The sequence below is a fragment of the Hypanus sabinus genome, unplaced genomic scaffold (assembly GCF_030144855.1).
Source record: "Hypanus sabinus isolate sHypSab1 unplaced genomic scaffold, sHypSab1.hap1 scaffold_385, whole genome shotgun sequence".
In the NCBI taxonomy this organism is placed as follows: domain Eukaryota; kingdom Metazoa; phylum Chordata; class Chondrichthyes; order Myliobatiformes; family Dasyatidae; genus Hypanus; species Hypanus sabinus.
Window position 1 is genome coordinate 292,317 of NW_026781275.1, and position 19,324 is coordinate 311,640.

Below are 19,324 nucleotides of genomic sequence, written 5' to 3' on the forward strand. Positions count from 1 at the left end.
TTTACCTCTGTGCTGCGGCTCCCTGTTGCTTTGGGAAATAATTGGTCAGTATTTAATTAAAATGTATTTTATGCTAGTTTGTTAGTTTTTGAAATGTAATTCTAAATTTGAAGATTATGGTGATCTTGTACAATCTAAATAAGACGTTGTGGCGACCCATTTCCTGACACATCCGAACCGGCTCACAATTAGCCAGTGTTCAGGCTAAGGGAGATAGCCTACGGGGGTTTGTGAGTACGTGTCTTTTGCAGCATCCGCGCCCATGGGGGGCGGGTTGAGGGAGGCTTAAAAGCAAGGCTGTTTAGTTCGAATAAAGCTATCTTTGACTGCAGTTTACTGACTGCGTGTAGCACACCGCTACAACGTGTTTTTATCGCTGGCTGTCCAGAGGGGAGGTGCTGAAACGCTTTGTCGCATGTCTCGAAGAAGTGAAAACGTTCCTGGGCAGCAAAGGGCTCACCTTTCCTGAGCTGGAACAGCCAGAGTGGCTGGAAAAGCTACACTTCATGGTAGACATGACAGCGCACCTAAACACGCTGAACACAGCTCTTCAGGGGAAAGGACGTACAGCCTTAAACATGCTGGAGGATGTTTTGGCATTCGAGCGCAAGTTGACAGTGCTTGCCAGAGATTTACAGAAAGGCACATTGTCTCACTTCCCCAATTTGAGAGAGTTCAAACAAGGTCACGACATGATAAATTCGGAGTATTTACATTCTGCAATCATCGCAATGCAAACATCGTTTGGGAAACGCTTCTGTGAGTTCAGAGAGGAAAAAAACACATTATCCTTCCCGGTCACTCCCCTAAGCATCGATCCATCCCTACTGAATACGACTGCATTGGCAGCTGTGAGTCAACCTGACCAAGTATGATAAATATTTTAATTGCCTATTATTTTACGTATATTCATAGTTTTTCATTGTTCAGTGAAATAGTCCTTTTATTTTTCAGGTTGACAGCTGGCTGACATTAATTTTGGTTTGCTGCTGGCGGCAAATTTAAGTTTGGCGTTTTTCATAAATACAAGAAGGACTCAAATAGACGTCGAGTATTTTACTTAAAAGTAACCTTCAACCCAACGTCTTTTTTTCGGAGTTCAAAATGTTTTTGTTGCATGCAGAAATGTAATTTCGTTTTCTCTGCAGGAGTTCATCAATTTCATAAATGTAACACATTATAGTTTGTTTATACATAGCATAAAGGCAAAAAAAAAACGTTGTATGCAGTGTTATTTCATTTTAAATGTCAAACGGGTTTTGCGGCTCCCAGTGTTTTCTTTTCTGTGGGAAACGGGTCCAAGTGGCTCTTTCAGTGGTAAAGGTTGCTGACCTTTACAAGGTTGTTGACCTAGGACAATATACAATAACACTGAACTAGTGAATGGATTTAATGGAGCCTGAGGTGAGGGCCTGTTATTTGGGCTGTGGAGATCGATGGAGTGATGATCTGTCCCAATGTCCCCCAGTCTGGTACTTACCACAGTTTCTGTATTTTACACTCTGGGCTCCTCAGAGCCTCAAACATCAGTTTCACTCCAGAATCTCCCAGTTCATTCGCACCCATCCAGCTCCATCAGTGAGTGGTTGGTATTGAGAACAGAAGCAAGATGCACAACACCAGCAGCTGTGAGACCGACACACCGCAGACTGTGGATCAGAGAGATGAGAAGTTTAATCCCAGGGTTTATTAACCCCACAATTACTGATAACACCAATCTCCAGCATCAGACACCAGTGAGTATAAACATCACTGCACCTTCCGAACTGGAAACACTCAAATCTCCCCAGAACAAATGGCAGAACCCCGGGGACATTGTATATTTGTGTTCACCCTCTACATCCCAGCCCCACTCCACAGTACACCACCACTCTGGACCTTGTGCTCTATACTGAATCACAGGGAGGCAGTGTAACCTTCCACACTCCCAGCTTACCCTCCCCTTGTCCCGTCTCCACAGAAAAACCCAGCACATCCCTGTTCCTCACATTCATCCCTGAGCTCATCCTCCTGACAGGGTGTCACCCAGTCACCCCACCGACACAATGCTGCCTCGGGGAAACACCCACATTCCAAACCAGTTTCACCTCAACAAGAATATTCTCCAACCCCACACTGAGAGCTGAGGGTTACAACAGTTTACAGTTCCGTGAGAATATTAAACCAGCTCCAGGTCAACAGTTGGAGAATTAAAGTTACCAAAACACTGAGTCAAGTTTAAATCCATCAGGGAGAAATGTTCAACACACAATCTGACCCTGAACAGTTTGTGGTCTGACACCTTTCTCTGTGGGACTGATGGTGTCCAGCTGGTCAGTAATTTCCTGTTGTGTCTGTGTCCCCACAGGGAACTGGGTAAAGGAAGCCCCACTCTCTTTCCACACACATCCCCTGTAGTTTGTTAGAGGAGCTGATTCTACCTCAGACACACTCCCCAGACACATACTGTTTCCTGCGGTGAACAGGCTGCATTGAAAACACTCCGAGCTTTGCTTTGATCTCAGATCAACTCCTGTTTCAGTAATCACTTGGACCCCCTACAATTCTCCTAATATCACAACAGCTCAACAGTAGAAACCTTCTCGTCTGTTTTGGATGATCCAGACAACTGGAAATACAAGTCAGCCTGTTGTTCTATCACCAATTCCTGAGTCTCTGTCCCTCGCACTGTGTATGGATCCTTGACTTCCTCATCCTCCTCACTCACCATCAACACTGAGCTCTGTGAGCTTCACCCGCAGCTCTAATCTCTTAGTATAACCAGTTTTTGCCTGAGTATTGCTACAACACTGCCTACAAACTGCTGATTACAGAATCACAGATGGTAACGAGGTGGCGTACAGGAGTGAGACAGATCAGCTGGACAAGTCGTGTCTGCAGAACAATCACACACTGAACGTCAGCAAGACCAAGGAACCGACTGTGGACTTGTGGAAGGGGAAATCAGACAAACTACACCATTCCTCAGTGAGGGGTGAGCGGTGGAAAGGGTGAGTAGCAGCAAGTTCCTGGGTGACAACATCTCAGAGAATCTCACCTGGCCCAGAACATAGAGGGAACCATGAAGGAAGCACACGAGCATTCTTCTCATTGAGCGGCATGTCATCACAGACGACTGCAGACTTCCACAGGTGGACACCAGAAAGCATTCTGACTGGTTGTATCATCAGGAACCCACAACATCTGGGCCAATCCCTCAGACAGGAGCCTGAAGGTCCACATCCACAACAGCTTCTTCTCATTGAGCGGCATGTCATCACAGACGACTGCAGACTTCCACAGGTGGACACTAGAAAGCATTGTGACTGGTTGTATCATCAGGAACCCACAACATCTGGGCCAATCCCTCAGAGAGGAGGGACAGGAGCCTGCAGACCCACATCCACAACAGCTTCTTCTCATTGAGCGGCATGTCATCACAGACGACTGCAGACTTCCACAGGTGGACACTAGAAAGCATTGTGACTGGTTGTATCATCAGGAACCCACAACATCTGGGACAGTCCCTCAGAGAGGAGGGACAGGAGCCTGAAGGCCCACATCCACAACAGCTTCTTCTCATTGAGCGGCATGTCATCACAGACGACTGCAGACTTCCACAGGTGGACACTAGAAAGCATTGTGACTGGTTGTATCATCAGGAACCCACAACATCTGGGACAGTCCCTCAGAGAGGAGGGACAGGAGCCTGAAGGCCCACATCCACAACAGCTTCTTCTCACTGTATCATGTTCCTGAACTGACCTGAAAGTCCGTCATTCCATCGTAGACTAGATTCCCTCAACTTGCAAAGTATCATTACATTTTTGTGTAATTTATGTATAATTCATGTTAAATTAAGTTTCTGTCATTAACATACATGTTTGTGTAACCCTTTCACCGTGAGCTCATAATGAGTTAACTATGACTGTAAATATCAGCAACTAACTCTACATTGCATGGGAAATAACGAGGAAAGGGTCATTTCCAGTAAGTGAACTAGATATGATTCGGGTAAACACAGAACATGAAAGTTCAAATGTTCCTTCAAAGGAAAATAAGCCTATCATTTGTATAAATGCTGACACACCCACTCAAATTTACTGTTCACCAGGAAGTAATAATTTAACTCACAGAGGTATAAAGTAAATTGAGATTTTATTGACAGAATATTTTAAACTACAACAAACACAATATTTCTATATAATACAAATATTTTTAAAAAGGACCCACTATATTGTATAATATACAAGCCCATAACGTGCATTTAATCATTTGAACTCATGGTGGCATTATCAATCCAGTTTGCTCCATTGTGTTTACTCACAGTACCGAAACAGTTTTGCATTAGAAAATCAGTCAAGTTGTGTGCAAGCTAGCTCACCAAAAGTTACCCTCACAACCTCTGAGAGACCGAGGTCTGCACGTGAGGATTTTCTGACATCGGTATCTTTCCTTCCAAACTTATCCCTCCGAGTCTTTCACCAGGTTCTCTCGCTATATTAGTTGTCCGTTTCTCTCATGGAAACATAGAACAATACAGCACAGTACAGGTCCTGGATGCACTTAACAAACTCTGCCCCGTCTAAACCATTGGAACTAATCAGGTGCCAATCAAACAACACACACAAAATGCTGGGATGGGATAAGAAGGGGAGGAGGGGTATTAACAGAAGTTAGAAAATATACCGGCTGGGTAGCCTCCAACCTGATGGCATGAACAGTGACTTCTCTAACTTCCGTTAATGCCCCTCCTCCCCTTCTTACCCCATCCTTGACATATTTAGTTGTTTGCCTGTTCTCCATCTCCCTCTGGTGTTTCCACCCCCCCCCCTTTCTTTCTCTCTAACCCATCCCATGATCCTTTCCCTTCTCCAGCTCTGTATCACTTTCGCCAATCACCTTTCCAGCTCTTAGCTTCACCCCAATCCCTCCGGTCTTCTATCATTTCGCATTTCCCCCTCCCCCCACTACTTTCAAATCTCTTACTATCTCTCCTTTCAGTTAGTCCTGACGAAGGGTCTTGGCCCGAAACGTCGACAGTGCTTCTCCCTATAGATGCTGCCTGGCCTGCTGCGTTCCACCAGCATTTTGTGTGTGTTGTTTGAATTTACAGCATCTACAGATTTCCTCGCAAGTGCCAATCAATATTAGGGAAGTTAAAGTCACCCATGATAACAACCCTGTTATTTTTGCACCTTTCCAATATCTGCCTCCCAATCTGCTCCTCGGTATCTCTGCTGCTACCAGGGGGACTATAGAATACTCCCAATGGAGTAATTGCTCCCTTCCTGTTCCTGACTTCCACCCATACTGACTCAAAAGAGGATCCTGCTACATTACCCACCCTTTCTGTAGCTGTAATAGTATCTCTGACCAGTAATGCCACCCCTCCTCCCCTTCCCACCCCCCTATCTTTTAACATTTTTCTTAAATGTTAAAAATGAGACCACATTTACCACTTCATCTGGCAGCTCATTCCACACTCCCACCACTCTCTGTGTGAAGAAGCCCCCCCAATGTTCCCTTTAAACTTTTCCCCCTTCAACCTTAACTCAGGTCCTCTGGTTCTTTTTCTCCCCTAGCCTCAGTGGAAAAAGCCTGCTTACATTCACTCCATCTATACCCATCATAATTTTATACACCTCTATCAAATCACCCCTCATTCTCCTACACTCCAGGGAATAAAGTCCTAACCTATTCAACCTTTCTATGTAACTCAGTTTCTCAAGTCCCGGCAACATCCTTGTAAACCTTCTCTGCACTCTTTCAACCTTATTAATATCCTTCCTGTAATTCGGTGACCAAAACTGCACACAATACTCCAAATTTGGTCTTACCAATGTCTTATACAATTTCACCATTACATTCCAACTCTTATACTCAATGCTTTGATTTACAAAGGCCAATCTACCAAAAGCTCTCTTTACAACCCTATCTACTTGTGACGCCACTTTTAGGGAATATTGTACCTGTACTCCCAGATCCCTCTGTTCTACTGCACCCCTCAGTGCCCCACCATTTACCTTGCATGTTCTACCCTGGTTTGTCCTTCCAAAGTGCAATACCTCACACTTGTCCACATTAAACTCCATCTGCCATTTTTCAGCCCATTCCTCCAGCTGGTCCAGATCCCTCTGCAAGCTTTGAAAACCTTCCTCACTGTCCACTACACCTCCAATCTTTGTATCATCAGCAAATCTGCTGATCCAATTTGCCACATTATCATCCAGATCATTGATATCGCTGACAAATAACAATGGACCCAGCACTGATCCCTGTGGCACACCACTGGTCACAGGCCTCCACTCAGAGTAGCAATCCTCCACTACCACTCTCTGGCTTCTCCCATTGAGCCAATGTCTAATCCAATTTACTACCTCTCCATGTGCACCTAATGACTGAATCTTCCTAACTAACCTCCCATGCGGGACCCTGTCAAAGGATTTACTGACGTCCATGTAGACAACATCCACTGCCTTCTTTTCATCCACTTTCTGGTAACCTCCTCGACAAACTCTAATAGACTGGTTAAACATGACCTACCACGCACAAAGCCATGCTGACTGTTTCTAATAAGTCCCTGTCTATCCAAATACTTGTAGATCCTATCTCTTAGTATTCCTTCCAATAATTTACCTACTACTGATGTCAAACTTACCAGCCTATAATTTCCCAGCTTACTTTTCGAGCCTTTTTTAAACAACGGAACTACATGAGCTATCCTCCAATCCTCCGGCTCCTGACCCGTGGATATCGACATTTTAAATATTCCTGCCAGGGCCCCTGCAATTTCAACACTAGTCTCCCTCAAGGTCCGAGGGAATACCCTGTCAGGTCCTGGGGATTTATCTACTCTGATTTGCCTCTAGACAGCAAGCACCTCCTCCTCTTCAATCTGTATAAGTTCCACGACCTCTCTACTTGTTTGCCTTGTTTCCATAGACTCCATTCCAGTTTCCTTAGTAAATACAGATGCAAAAAACCCATTTAATATCTCTCCCTCCCATTTCTTTTGGTTCCATACATAGCCGATCACTCTGACCAATTTTATCCCTTACTATCCTTTTGCTCTTAACATACCTGTAGAAGCTGTTAGGATTGTCCTTCACCCTGACTGCCAAAGCAACCTCATGTCTTCTTTTAGCCCTCCTGATTGCTTTCTTAAGTATTTTCTTACTCTTTCTATACTCCTCAAGCATCTGATTTCCTCCCTGTTGCCTATACATGTTATACATCTCTCTTTTCTTCTTTATCAGAGTTCTAATATCCCTCGAGAACCAAGGTTCCTTATTCTTATTTACCTTTAACCCTGACAGGAACATACAGACTCTGCGCTCTCAAAATTTCTCCTTTGAAGGCCTCCCACTTACCAATGACATCCTTGCCAGAGAACAAACTGTCCCAATCTACGCTTTTTAGATCCTTTCTTATTTCTTCAAATTTGGCCTTTTTCCAGTTTAGAACTTCAATCTGCGGACCAGATCTATCTTTATCTATGATCAAGTTGAAACTAATGACTTATGATCACTGGAACCAAAGTTCCCCTACACACACTTCCGTCACCTGTCCTAACTTGTTTCCTAATCGGAGATCTAATATTGCATTCTCCCTAGTTGACTTAGAAAACTTTCCTGAACACATTTCACAAACTCTAACCAATCTAGACCTTTAACAGTATGGGAGTCCCAATCAATGTGTGGGAAATTAAAATATCCTACAATCACAACTTTCTGTCTCCTGCAGTTGTCTGCTATCTCTCCACAGATTTGCTCCTCCAATTCTCGCTGACTGTTGGGTGGTCTACAATATAACCCCATTAATGTGGTCATACCTTTCCTGTTTCTCAGCTCCACCCATATGGCCTCTGTAGACAAGCCCTCTAATCTGTCCTGCCGAAGCACTGCCGTAATATTTTTGCTGACTAGCACCCCCCCCCCCCCCCACCACCCTTCATCCCTCTGCCTCTATCACGTCTGAAACATCGGAACCCTGGAACATTGAGCTGCCAGTCCTGCCCCTCCTGTAGCCCAGTTTCAGTAATGGTTACATATCATAATTCCACATGTCAATCCAGGCCCTCAGCTCGTCTGCCTTTCCCACAATACTCCTCACATTGAAATATACACTCCTCAGAAGATTGTTGCCACCACACACAACCTTACTATTTATGACTTTGCATGACCACACAACCTACTCCAGAAACTGCCTAGAACTTCCCTACCGTATAACCCTCTATTTTTCTAAGCTTCATGTACCTATCCAGGAGTCTTTTAAAAGACCCTATCGTATCCACCTCCACCACCGTCGCCTGCAGTGCATTCCACGCTCCCACCACTGTCTGTGTGAACAACTTACCCGACACCTCCTCTGTACCTGCCCCCTCGTGTCAGCCATTTCAGCCCTGGGAAAAAGCCTCTGACTATCCACACCAGTACTGCCCAACCTCCGGGCCACAAAGCATACATGGGTGCAGCAGTAGCCGGAGTGCACCCTAAGAAAAAAGCCAAAATAAAAAGCTAATTAATTAGGTGCCGCCTATAAAGATTCGCCCCTGATCTGGGCCAACATTTACGTGACGGGCGGCACCTAATTAATTAGCTTGTTTATTTCGGCTTTTTTTTAAAAGATGCGCTGGGAGCTGCACGCTTCGCGGCGCGGTATCGGTCCGCGGCCCGGAGGCTGGGGACCACTGATCTACACGATCAATGCCCCTCATCATCTTGTACACCTCTATCAGGTCACCTCTCATCCTCCGTCAACTCCGAGTTCACTCAACCTATTCTCATAAGGCAGGCTCCCCAATCCAGGCAACATCCTGGTAAATCTCCTCTGCACCCTTTCTATGGTTTCCACATCCTTCCTGTAGTGAGGCGACCAGAACTGAGCACAGTACTCCAAGTGGGGTCTGACCAGGGTCCTATAGAGCTGCAACATTACCTCTTGGCTCCTAAACTCAATCCCACGATTGATGAAGGCCAATACATCGTACGCCTTCTTAAACCACAGAGTCAACCTGCGCAGCAGCTTTGAGTGCCCTATGGACTCGGACCCCAAGATCCCTCTGATCCTCCACACTGCCAAGAGTCTTACCGTTAATACTATATTCTGCCATCATATTTGACCGACCAAAATGAACCACCTCACACTTATCTAGATTGAAATCCCTCTGCCACTTCTCAGCCCCGTTTTTCAACCTCTCAGTGTCCCGCTGTGACCTCTGACAGCCCTCCACACTATCCACAACACCCCCAACCTTCGTTTCATCGGCAAATTTACTAACCCATCCCTCCACTTCCTCATCCAGGTCATTTATAAAAATCACAAAGAGGAGGGGTCCTAGAACAGCTCCCTGTGCATCACGACTGGTCACTGCCCTCCATGCAGAATACGAACCATCTACAATTACCCTTTGCCTTCTGTGTATAAGCCAATTCTGGAACCACAAAGCAAGGTCCCTTTGAATCCCATACCCCATCAGTTTCTGAATGAGCCTTGCATGGGGAACCTCATCAAATGCCTTGCGTTTATAATGCACTGTGCTGTTGCTGCAAAAAGCTAATTGTCATAACATTTACATCCTGGTTATACTTACCCATGACAATAAACTTTATCAATGAACTTGAGAGGAGCCATTGGAGCCCAAGCTGAGGGCCTGTTACTACGGGGTGATGATCTGTCCGAATCCCTCACAGTCTGCTACTTACCCAAGTCTCTGCATTTTAAACTTTGTGTTCCTCAGAGCCGTAGACACCAGTTGCATTCCTGAATCTCTCAGTTTATTACCACCCAGGTCCAGCTCAGTCAGTGAGCAGTTTGTACTGAGAGCGGATGTGAGATGCCCAACACCAGCAGCTGTGAGACCGACAGACCGTAGACTGTGGATCAGAGAGAGATGAGAAATTTAATCCCAGGGTTTATTAATCCCACTTTCACCAGTACCCACAGTAATGTTCAGTGTTTATTAACCCCACAATTACTGATCACACCAATCTCCAGCATCAGACACCAGTGAGTATAAACATCACTGCACCTTCCGAACTGGAAACACTCAAATCTCCCCAGGACAAATGGCAGAACCCAGGGGACATTGTATATTTGTGTTCACCCTCTACATCCCACCCCACTCCACAGTACACCACCACTCTGGACCTTGTGCTCGATACTGAATCACAGGGAGACAGTGTAACCTTCCACACTCCCAGCTTCCCCTCTCCTTGTCCCGTCTCCACAGAAAAACCCGGCACATCCCTGAGTTCCTCACATCATCCCAGAGCTCATCCTCTGAATGGTCTGTTACACAACAGCACAACTCCCTCTGTGTCTGACCAGACATTCTGTGCTCACAGAACCAAACGGGGAGGGGACTCCACTCACCATCCCTGTTAACTGTACACCCCAACCCAGTCACCACACCGACACAATGCTGCCTCAGGGAAACACCCACACTGAAAACCGGTTTCACCACAGCAAGAATATTCTCCAACCCCACACAGAGAGCTGAGGGTTACAACGGTTTACAGTTCAGGGAGAATATTAAACCAGCTCTGGGTCAAAGGTTTGAAAATTAAAGTTACCAAAACATTGAATCAAGTTTAAATCCATCAGTGAGAAATATTCAACACACAATCTGACCCTGAACATGTTGTGGTCTGACACCTTTCTCTGTGGGACTGATGGTGTCCAACTGGTCAGTAATTTCCTGTTGAGTCCGTGACCCCACAGGGAACTGGGCGAAGGCAGCTCAACTTTTTCCACACACACATCCCCTGTAGTTTGTTAGAGGAGCTGATTCTAATCCAGACACATACAGTTTCCTGCGGTGAACAGGCTGAATTGAAAGCGCTCTGATTTTTCAAGAAGGCTTAAGACTACTCCCACCTCAATAAGCGCTTGGACCCTCTTCATTTCAAATAACGCCACCACTGGCCTGCAGCAGATGCCATCTCTACGGCTCTCCACTCTGTTCTGAATTGGCTGGACAACCGAAATCATTGATTACAGTTCATCACTGAGCTCCACTGTCCACTTTAAACTGGCCTTCTCTGTCCAATCCTGGGCCTCTGTACCTCACCCCACGACCGTATCCTCGAACTCCTCATCCTCCTCACTCAACATCAACACTGGTATACCCGAGTGCTGTGTGCTTTTGCGCCCTGTTCTAATCTCTCTAAACCACTGGCTCTGTGGCTGGGCTCTCCAACAAAACTGTCTGCAGATTCACGGACGACAACGCTGCTGCTGGCAGAATCACAAATGGTAATGAGGACGTGCACAAGAGTGAGATAGATAAAAGGGTTTTCTTACTATCTCAGACAAGACTCCCTCAACTTGCACAAAGATTTGATTATGTTCGTTTTCCTATACTGTGCGATTTATGTACAATAAATGTTAACTTTCTGAAATTAATTTCTGACATGTTTCTAATGTTCTGTACTGTTCTTGCAAGAAGCTGATTTTCACAACATTTACGCCCTGGTTAGATTTGCCCCTGACAATAAACTTTAACACTGAACTTGTGAGTGGACCCGATGGAGCCCGAGGTGAGGACCTGTTACTCAGTCTGTGGAGATCGATGGAGTGATGATCTGTCCCAATGTCTCACAGTCTGGTACTTACCACAGTTTCTGTATTTTACACTCTGGGTTTCTCAGAGCCTCGGAGGCCAGTTTCACTCCAGAATCTCCAAGTTCATTATAACCCAGGTCCAGCTCCGTCAGTGAACGGTTTGTACTGAGAGCAGAGGTGAGATCCACAACACCAGCATCTGTGAGACCGACAGACCGTAGACTGTGGATCAGAGAGAGATGAGAAGTTTAATCCCAGGGTTTATTAATCCCACTTTCACCAGTACCCACAGTAATGTTCAGTGTTTATTAACCCCACAATTACTGATAACACCAATCTCCAGCATCAGACACCAGTGAGTATAAACATCACTGCACCTTCCGAACTGGAAACACTCAAATCTCCCCAGGACAAATGGCAGAACCCCGGGGACACTGTATATTTGTGTTCACCCTCTACATCCCAGCCCCACTCCACAGTACACCACCACTCTGGACCTTGTGCTCGATACTGAATCACAGGGAGGCAGTGTAACCTTCCACACTCCCAGCTTCCCCTCTCCTTGTCCCAACTCCACAGAAAAACCCGACACATCCCTGTGTTCCTCATATTCATCCCAGAGCTCATCCTCTGGACAGGGTGTCACACAACAACACAACTCCCTCTGTGTCTGTCCAGACGTTCTGTGCTCACAGAACCAACCCTGCAGGGGACTCCACTCACCATCTCTGTTAACTGTACATCCCAACCCAGTCACCCCACCGACACAATGCTGCCTCGGGGAAACACCCACACTCCAAACCAGTTTCACCTCAACAAGAATATTCTCCAACCCCACACTGAGAGCTGAAGGTTGCAATGGTGCTGGGTCAGTGGTAAAGTTAAACCAGCTCCAAGTCAAAGGTTGGAAAATTAAAGTTACCAAAGATTAAAAGTCAACTTTAAATCCATCGGTGAGAAATGTTCAACATACAATCTGACCCTGCGCATTTTGTTGTCTGCGTCCATGTTCCCTGATACCTTTCCCTGTGGGACTGATGGTGTCCAAATGGTCAGTGATTTTGTGTTGTGTCCGTGTCCCCACAGGGAACTGGGTAGAGGAGGCTCCACTCTCCTACACACACACGACCCCTAAGTGCCAGAATAACTGACTCTACCTCAGACACACACTGTGACCTGAGGTGAAGAAACTACATTGAAAACACATTTGATTTTGTGGAAGGTTTAAGACTATTCCTGCCTCAGTAAGGACCTGGACCCCCTTCAGTTCACCTAGCATCACCACTGATCTGGAGCAGAACTCCATTCTGGATCACCTGGAGAAGCAAAACGAATGTCCACTGAACATCATCATCCCCTCTAAAATGACCCTCTACGCCCAATTCAAAGGTTGACATGTTTATTTATATTAGTGTACAACTCTGAAATTCCTCTTCTCCAGACAGCCACAAAACCAAGAAAGAAAAAAAATCAGCAGCACAGTTATCAACCCCCAAATCCCTCTTCCCTACACTAAAGAATGAGCAATGATAGAAGAGACTTATCAACCCCAAAATCCCCTCCTCCTAAACACAAAATATTGAGGAAGATTGGGTGAAAAACACAGAATACAACCAAACCACAGGAATGAAAAATGCCCACAGTTCAAGTCGACATCCAAAATGTATAAAACCTGTCAACATCCAATCTCTACCTAGCACAGCGATCTCACCAGTGATAAAAAGACAGTCTACCCTCTCTGTAGCAGAGTGATCTCACCAGTGATAAAAAGACAGTCTATCCTCTCCGTAGCAGAGTGATCTCACCAGTGATAAAAAGACAGTCTACCCTCTCTGTAGCACAGCGATCTCACCAGTGATAAAAAGACAGTCTACCCTCTCTGTAGCACAGCGATCTCACCAGTGATAAAAAGACAGTCTACCCTCTCCGTAGCACAGCGATCTCACCAGTGATAAAAAGACAGTCTACCCTCTCTGTAGCAGAGCGATCTCACCAGTGATAAAAAGACAGTCTACCCTCTCTGTAGCAGAGCGATCTCACCAGTGATAAAAGACAGTCTACCCTCTCCGTAGCAGTGATCTCACCAGTGATAAAAAGACAGTCTACCCTCTCTGTAGCAGAGTGATCTCACCAGTGATAAAAAGACAGTCTACCCTCTCTGTAGCAGAGTGATCTCACCAGTGATAAAAAGACAGTCTACCCTCTCTGTAGCACAGCGATCTCACCAGTGATAAAAAGACAGTCTATCCTCTCTGTAGCACAGCGATCTCACCAGTGATAAAAAGACAGTTTACCCTCTCCGTAGCAGAGTGATCTCACCAGTGATAAAAAGACAGTCTACCCTCTCTGTAGCAGAGCGATCTCACCAGTGATAAAAAGACAGTCTACCCTCTCTGTAGCAGAGCGATCTCACCAGTGATAAAAGACAGTCTACCCTCTCCGTAGCAGTGATCTCACCAGTGATAAAAAGACAGTCTACCCTCTCTGTAGCAGAGCGATCTCACCAGTGATAAAAAGACAGTCTACCCTCTCCGTAGCAGTGATCTCACCAGTGATAAAAAGACAGTCTACCCTCTCTGTAGCAGAGTGATCTCCCAGCAATAAAAATGCAAGCAGTTGGTGTTTCAATCTCCCTCGTCATTTTAACCGGCGAACAATGGAAGCTTTAATCGGCAAAATAGAGTCGAACATCAGCTCTCAACTTCCTCACCACAAGGTCCCCACACGCTGCCTCTGCCTCTCAGAATCGTCTCAGAGACTGACGAGCACTGAAACATCCAAACGACCTCCAAATTGCAAATGACAGGCTCCAGAAGATGGCGACTGAAGAAGAGCTGCCCACAGGAACCATCTTGACTGGAATTCGTGGAAAAGGTGTGCAGAAACAGGTTCCTTGTTGTCAACATCTCACAGAATCTCTCCTGGGCCCAGAACATAGAGGTAGCCATGAAGGAAACACGACAGCTTTCTTAGAAATGAGCAGCATTTCATTGTCGAATATCATCAGGAACCCTCACGATCTGGGCCAGTCCCTCAGACAGCTGGGCCAGGAGTTTGCAGACCCACAGCCCAAGGTTCAACAACAGCCTCTTCCCACTGCATCATGTTCCTAAACTGACCTGAAAGCCCCTCATTCCTTCCCAGACTAGATTCACTCACCTTGCAAAATGTGGTTATGTTTGATTTTCTTTACCGTGTAATTTATGTGTAATTAATGTTAGTAAAGTTCTGTACTGTTGCTGGGAAAGATCTAATTTTCATGATAGTTACACCTTGGTTGTATTTGCCCCTGACAATAAACTTTAACGCTGTACTTGTGAGTGCAAGTTGATGCCTTTTCCTTCATAAACACACATGGTCTTTCTGCTTTTAATGGTTATCTCGAGAAGACAAAAATCAGAGCTGTATTTTACATGCATACTTCGACAATAACGTGAACCTGTCAGCCTGATGGAGCCTGAGCTGATTTTCATAACATTTACACCCTGGTAATATTTACCTAGGACAATACACTATCACACTGTAGGCACTAACGATATTGGAAGAAAGCGGGGTGAGGTCCTACAAGAGTAGGACCTCAAAGGTTATAATCTCAGGATTATTGCCGGGGCCATGTGCAGAGTTGGATCAGCAGGATAGCTGGAATGAAGATGTGGCTTGAGCGGTGGTGCAGGAGGAAGGGTTTCAGATTCTTGGGGCATTGGAACCGCTTCTGAGGGAGGTTAGACCAGTACCGTCCGGACGGTCTACGTCTGGGTAGGGCTGGGATCAATATCAGACAAACTACACCATTCCTCAGTGAGGGGTGAGCGGTGGAAAGGGTGAGGAGCAGCAAGTTCCTGGGTGACAATGTCTCAGAAATCTCTCCTGGACCCAGAACATAGAGGGAACCATGAAGGAAGCACACGAGCATTCTTCTCATTGAGCGGCATGTCAACACAGACGACTGCAGACTTCCACAGGTGGACACTGGAAAGCATCCTGACTGGTTGTATCATCAGGAACCCACAACATCTGGGCCAGTCCCTCAGAGAGGAGGGACAGGAGCCTGAAGGCCCACATCCACAACAGCTTCTTCTCATTGAGCGGCATGTCATCACAGACCATTGCAAATTCCACAGATGGACACTGGGAACCATTCTGACTGGTTGTATCATCAGGAACCCACAACATCTGGGACAGTCCCTCAGAGAGGAGGGACAGGAGCCTGCAGACCCACAGCCCAAGATCTAACAACAGCTTCTTCCCACTGCATCATCTTCTTGAACAGATCTGCAAGTCGCTAATTCCATCCCAGACTAGATTCACTCATCTTGCAAATTGTGGTTTTATTTGTTTTTCTCCATTGTGTAAGTTATGTGCAATTAATGTCAATTTAAATATGTGTAATTAATGTCTGACATCTTTGTAATGTTCTGTACTGTTACTGCAAAAACTAATTTTCATAACATTTACACCTTGCTTATATTTGCCCAGGACAGTAAACTTTAAAACTGAACTTGAGAGTGGACCCGATGGAGCCCGAGGTGAGGGCCTGTTATTCGGGCTGTGGAGATCGATGGAGTGAAGATCTGTCCCAATGTCTCACAGTCTGGTACTTACCACAGATTCTGTATTTTACACCCTGGGTTTCTCAGAGCCTCAGACACCAGTTTCACTCCTGAATCTCCCAGTTCATTATCACGTAGGTCCAACTCAGTCAGTGAGCGGTTTGTACTGAGAGCAGAGGTGAGATCCACAACTCCAGCAGCTGTGAGACCGACAGACTCCAGACTGTGGATCAGAGAGAGATGAGAAATTTAATCCCAGGGTTTATTAATCCCGCTTTCAATTTATTAACACCACAATTACTGATAACACCAAAGTCCAGCATCAGACAGCAGTGCATATAAACATCACCACAGCATGATCCCCAGAAACACTCAGTTCACATCGGAACCAACGTGGGAAATACTGTACCTTTGTGAAGACTCTGTCTATCACAGATCACACTCCCCTGTCTGCAACATATTCAGCCTTGCAGTGCAGATCAGAGTGTCCTATTGACTCTGTTTCTCTCAGAAGGATAAAGGCACCCCGCCACTCTCCTTACACACACACAAACAGCCCTTGCAGCCTGTCAGAAGAGCCAGTTCCATATCAGACACACACTGTGACCTGACGAGAAAGGCTGTGTTGAAAACACGCCGACCTTCCCAGAAGTCTTAAATCAACTCCTGATTCAGTGTGGAACTGACCTCCTTCAATTACCTATCACCCCAACAGGTCCACAGCAGATATCCTCTCGTCTCTGTTCTGGATGAACCAGGCAACTGGAAATATAAGTCAGCCTGTTGTTCTATCACCAATTTGTGAGTCTCTGTCCCTCACACTGTAACTGGATCCTTGACTTCCTCATCCTCCTCACTCACCATCGACACCAGGGTACCTGAGCAATGCGCGCTCCACCCCCTGCTCTATTCTCCCTACGCCACTGGCTCTGTGGCTGAGCACAGCACCAAAGCTGCCTGCAGATTCACCGATGACAAACTGTTGTTGGCAGATTGACACGTGGTGATGGGGTGGTGTACAAGGTCAGAGGTGTTATCAGGAGAACCTCACAGTCAACATCTGAAAGATCAAGGAACTTTAGGAAGGGGAAGTCAGGCAAACTGACAGCGGTCCTCCCTGAGGGGTGAGCGGTGGAAAGGGTGAGCAGCAGGAAATTGTCTCTCATGGGTGCAGAACATAGAGGCAATGATGAAGAACACATGCTAGCCTCTCTTTGAAGATTAAGGAGATTGGTGTCTCATCGTAAGCTGTGACAAACCTCCACAGATGTACATAGAAAAGCATTCTGACCAGCTGCTTCACAGCCTGGACTGAAACTTCAACGCCCAGAAACGCAAGAGGTTGCATCGCGGGTACAACTTGCCCCAGCCTCGCGGATGTTTACAATCAGCCATGTCAATGTGCATCAGAGGCTTTTGAGCCATGTTTGGATAGGCACATGGAAGTAAGGAAGATGGAGGGATATGGACATTTTGTAAGAAGGAGGGATTAGTCTTTGGAGGAATTTTGATTTGTTTTTGACCTGGTTCGGCACAACATTGAGGGCTGAGTAGCCTGTTCCTGTGCTGTATTGTTCTAAGCCTCTAGGTCTCAAACGGTGACATCCATCACCAAGAACCCACAGCATCTGGGTAATTCGCTCTTCTCAACGCTGGCATCAGACGGGAGGTACAGAAGCCTGAAGACCCACAACAACAACTTCTTCCACTGCCATCATTTCTCTTGACCTGACCTGAAAGACCTTAATTGCATCTCAGACTAGATTCAGTCACATTGCTAAATGCGGATATGATTGTCTTTCTCTATTGTGTAATTTATCCATAATCAATGTTTATTTAAGTTTGTGTAATTAATGTCTGGTACATTTACAATGATCTGTCCCGTTGCTACAAAAAGCTGATTTTCACAACATTTTCACCACGGATATATTTGACCAGAAGAATAAACTTTAACGCTGAACTTGTGAGTAGACCCGATGGAGCGCAAGCTGAGAGCCTGCTGTTCGGGTTGTGGAGATAAATGACCTCTCCCAATGTCTCACGGTCTGGTACTTACTCAAGCTTCTGTATTTTACACCCTGGGTTCCTCAGAGCCTCAAACACCAGCTTCACTCCTGAATCTCCCAGTTCATTATAACCCAGGTCCAGCTCCGCCAGTGAACGGTTTGTACTGAGAGCAGAGGTGAGATCCACAACACCAGCAGCTGTGAGACCTACAGAATCTAAACTGTGGATCAGAGAGAGATGAGAAGTTTAATCCCAGGGTTTATTAATCCCACTTTCACCAGTACCCACAGTAATGTTCAGTGTTCATTAACCCCACAATTACTGATAACACCAATCTCCAGCATCAGACACCAGTGAGTATAAACATCACTGCACCTTCCGAACTGGAAACACTCAAATCTCCCCAGGACAAATGGCAGAACCCAGGGGACATTGTATATTTGTGTTCACCCTCTACATCCCACCCCACTCCACAGTACACCACCACTCTGGACCTTGTGCTCGATACTGAATCACAGGGAGGCAGTGTAACCTTCCACACTCCCAGCTTCCCCTCCCCTTGTCCCGACTCCACAGAAAAATCCCAACACATCCCTGTGTTCCTCACATTAGTCCCAGAGGACATCCTCTGGACAGGGTGTCAGACGACACAACTGCCTCTGCGTCTGTCCAGACGTTCTGTGCTCACAGAACCAAACTCAGAGAGGACTCCACTCACCACGTACATTAACTGTACATCCCAGCCCAGTCACCACACCGACACAATGCCTCCTCGGGGAAACACCCACACTCCAAACCGGTTTCACCTCAGCAAGAATATTCTCCAACCCCACACTGAGAGCTGAGGTTACAGAGGTTTACAGTTCAGTGATAAATTAAACCAGCTCCAGGTCAAAGGTTGGGGAAGTAAAGTTACCAAAACACTGGGTCAAGTTTAAATCCGTCAGTGAGAAATGATCAACACACAATCTGACCATGTCCATGTTCTGTGACACCTTCCTCCGTGGGTCTGATGGTGTCCAGCTGGTCAGTAATTTCATGTTGTGTCTGAGTCCCCACAGGGAACTGGGTAAAGGCAGCCCCACTTTAATCTCACAGAGATGGACCCTGTAGTGTGTTAGAAGAGCTGATTCCACCTCAGACACACACAGTGACCTGAGATGAACAGACTACATGGAAAACACTCTGACCCTTGCAGAGGGGGAGGTGAGTGGCCCTGA

At 46.1% G+C, this 19,324-nt stretch overlaps 1 protein-coding gene and 1 long non-coding RNA gene across 5 annotated transcripts in view; both read right to left on the reverse strand.

The window, feature by feature from the left end:
- LOC132388710 (ribonuclease inhibitor-like) overlaps positions 1 to 19,324 on the reverse strand; it is a 104,959-nt gene that overhangs the window by 46,683 nt on the left and 38,952 nt on the right. The gene's annotated exons all lie outside the window — the stretch shown is intronic.
- Positions 9,778 to 18,475, reverse strand: LOC132388711 (uncharacterized). Its single transcript, XR_009510319.1, has 3 exons — positions 18,154 to 18,475; positions 16,150 to 16,320; positions 9,778 to 9,857 (listed from the first exon to the last, which is right to left on the reverse strand). It is a non-coding gene; the product is annotated as an uncharacterized LOC132388711 (long non-coding RNA).